The 3836-nt window shown below is 39.1% G+C and overlaps 1 pseudogene; it reads left to right on the top strand.

Moving 5' to 3' along the window:
• Nucleotides 1-577: 577 nt before the first annotated feature.
• LOC138480506 (carnosine N-methyltransferase pseudogene) lies at nucleotides 578-1934 on the top strand (annotated as a pseudogene).
• The last annotated feature ends 1902 nt before the right edge of the window (nucleotides 1935-3836 follow it).

Raw genomic sequence — 3836 nt, 5'->3', positions numbered from 1 at the left:
ACTTTTCTGAAATTGGACTTGGTATGAAACATCCTGAATTGATTCAGTGGAAGGGGATCGAACTCTGGTCACAAAGATTCTTGTTTTCTTCATATTGGAATATATATGTTGTTTTGTAAAGTTGAAACAGCCAAACAATACCTGTTTGATTTTGTTGTATGTCCTAGTGTGAGGCACAAATACTTTTGGACATTAGATGATTTTCCTTTAGCATTAGTTTGTTAGCTAGGGAAATCCTTTTAGGTTCGGGAAGGATAGGCATTTGTCTCACCCTTTATTGTTTAATAAATGGCAACTTGTGAGGAAACTCCACCTATGTCTCTGTTTCCCATGCCTGACTCCTCACAATAAGCACTTTGTATGAAGGTCAAAGGGTCAAAATGTGTCCAACCATATTTTTCATTCTTTCTATTAAAATTTGCATTTATGTAGGATTGCCTTGTAGATTCGGTTTGGCAAGGCAGTTGGGACTGTGCAGTCAGCACTGAGTTAGTGATGGCAGAGGTACATCGGGTAATCCGTTGGTGCAGGGAGGAGGATGGACAAGGCAATGGGGCTGGTGTAGGCTGCGGCCCAGATGATAAGAAGTTGGAGATCTTCTCCCGCAAGCCGGAGGCTGCAGCATATCCTGCAAGAGCAGGAGCGGCTGGATCGCAAGCACTTCTGGAAAATCATTCACACCTTCCGATACTATGGAGCCAGCATTCATAGTTCCGATCCCTCTCTGATAATCAACAGATTTTGCTGCCAGACTTTGCTTCCTTACTTGGATAGGATTCGGCAATGCATCAGTCACAATCAGGAAATCCTGGAACCAATGTGGAGGACTGTGCTCACATGTTTGAAAACAAAGAATATGGGGAAGGAAGCAGAAAAAAGACTCCTGCCGTTACATAGGACATAGACAAATTGAAATCCACTATTAAACACATTATTAGAGATTGGAGTGAAGATGTGAGTTTGGAGCGGGAAGCCTGCTATCAGCCAAATATTAATGAGCTTGTGAAGTACTTTCCCAGAGACACATGTGATACATCCAAAGTGGAAGTTCTGGTGCCTGGAGCAGGCGTAGGTCGACTGGCCTGGGAAATAGCTAATCTCAGCTATGCGTGCTAAGGAAATAAATAGAGTTTCCTCATGCTTTGTTCCTTGAACTTTGTTTCAGAACAGATGCTGTCAAGTCAAGGCTTTCAAACAGTACCCTTAGATAGACCAGTTCAGCAACAATCGAAGGTCTGCAGATCGAATTCAACCAATATATATTCTGTATGTAAATCCTCCCTTCAACTGCAAACTTTTCAATGACTGCTGGAGATCTACACAGAATGTAATACATGGAACTGTATAGCAATATGCTTCTTTATAGACACGGCGCACAATATCATGGATTATATTGAAACAATCTGGAAAATTCTCAAGCCAGGAGGGATATGGATCAATATGGGTCCACTGTTGTACTACTTTTCGAAAATTTGGCGAATGAGCTTTCAATAGAAGTGAGCTATGAAGATGTAAAAAGTGTTCTATTGCAGTACTCAACCTCAACCGGACTAGCCTTTCTAGTTAGAAGATGAAGATATTGGGTCTCCTTCTGAAGTCTATTCACATGCAGAACTTTTCTTTCTTGGTCCATGCAGAGAACGCACAGTCAAAACACTAATATACTTACCAACAGGATCAAAATGTCTTTGTAAAAATCTAAACAGATTAAATGCAAATAAAATTTTAAAAAAATTAAAAAATTACAGTATGGATTTCACATATAGGTGGAGAATGAGTCTGTGCTCTCAGCTTACACTGTGAACGATTTGTTCATGATGCCATATGTCCAGAGCAGTTGCCTATATAGGTGGCATCTTAAACAACAGATTGAAGATTACACAATGTATTCTGGCTTTGGACTGAAAACCATACAATACAGCGGTGCCTTCTGAACTAGAATAACAAAAACAACATAAGGAAAAACGGAAGTGGATCAGTAAAGGAGGTCTTTATTATGGTCGGGAGAGATAGACAGTTCCACTGAACTGCCAACAAAGATCTCAGAGTGGCTGTATTTAGAGTAGCTGTATTTATACAGTTTACAAAGATACAGTCAGCAAAAGCATCGTCCCAAACATGGCATGACATGACAGTGTTCACACAAAAGCAACACCATATATGTATGATTCTTTAAACAGTATTCCTCCAGACTAAGTGCTTTTTTTATTGTATCTGGTTTATTCGAACCGTCACAAAACAATCAATATTTGAAAACATAAAACAAAAGACATTCAAATCTAAACTCTGATTTGAACAGTTAAAAATCACACATATTAAAATGTTCACATGCATCACTAAAATTCAAATCATTATATTATTCAGCCAAAATAAAATTGAATATACTAAAAAAGAAATTCATCAGACAACTATGATACAATTTAACAAGTCTGCAGAGACCTTCACAATTCTATAACTTGTGATTCAATGATGGATAAAAAAACGATAAAAAGATATCATCAAAGCAATATTATCACCCCCACATCAATCTGGACCAAAAGAGATTTTGTGCAAAGTCAAGATCAAGATTTGAACCATCTAAGTTTAATCAGCCTAAAGTGAGGGAAGACAGTGACCCTGTGTCTTAACATTCCGGATGATCCATTTGGTTACACAACCGACAGTTCGTGGTGATACCCAAAGCCTTAAAAGATTACCAACATTTGGTCCGTTCCCTAGTGGCAAAGTGATTTAACCAAAAGCATATAAAAAGTGCACATGCTTCATTGCATGGAAACCAGTTTAAGTATGTACAGAGATGACCCCTCTTTCTCGGAAATTGAGCGTATTCCTTAAATAGGCAATATGTCCCCATATGTTCGACTGTGCAAAGCCCATACTGTCTAAAGAACTTCTTTTTTACAGTACAGGGAGGGTTAAAGAGTTCCCCTTCACTCAAATCAATCTCACAAAGCGAACGCATCTCTTGCCTATATAGGTTAACAGAATTGGGGGAAGAGTCCACCAACATTAGGCCTAAATCCACATTAAGTGAGTTACATGGTGGATTTAAGAATTTTGCAAAATTTAAGAGCTGTCTCCAGCGGTATCTGGTCAATAGGGAGATAAGTCCCAACTCATGCCAAATACTAGCATTAGGCATGGCACTAGGGAAGGCAAGAACCTCTTTCCAGACACGACCCTGCAGACAGTTCAAATAATCACCTAGATCGAGTAAACACATATACAGTCCATAGAGTAATTTAGGAGTGGAAGCATCCAAAATGTACACAGCCTAGAATATAGGAATTTCATATGAAAAGCCTTCCACAAACCTATAGATGAAGAGTTACTAAGATTGTACCCCAAATATCTCAATTCCAACAGTCGGCCGATTCTCTCCGTGGATCTACTGCTTTACATAGCATGACACCACATGTGCGACAAACACTCGCTTCCTCGCGCTTCATGCCCCTCAGCTTCTACACACATTTCACAGAGCACTTGGTAGACCTTTGTTGTGACAGCTGCTTAGTTCTGCTAGTACACTTAAAATATCCACCCAGGTCATGGTGTCACTCATGGTGTCTTTTACAAACGATTCTTTGTGAATCCCAAATACATTTTACTTACATGACATAATGTGTTTTAAGAACTTTGTTATCTTTCAAATCCCAACATCGCCTTTTGTCCTTCACTTCACATTTGACTAAAAGGCTTATTTTCTTATTTCCTTGTTACTAAGCAATAAACATCCAGTGATACTGTTATGATAAGGAAGATTTGTGGAAATGGGGCGATTGTCAAATCAGTTTTTTCATCACTCTGAACCTTTGAGCATACTCCACAGCAAGCCT

The sequence above is a fragment of the Ambystoma mexicanum genome, chromosome 5p, assembly GCF_040938575.1.
Source record: "Ambystoma mexicanum isolate Mex_15411 chromosome 5p, UKY_AmexF1_1, whole genome shotgun sequence".
Classification (NCBI taxonomy): domain Eukaryota; kingdom Metazoa; phylum Chordata; class Amphibia; order Caudata; family Ambystomatidae; genus Ambystoma; species Ambystoma mexicanum.
Note: the sequence above shows the minus strand (reverse complement) of the source record. Positions and strands in the feature narration are given on the sequence as shown.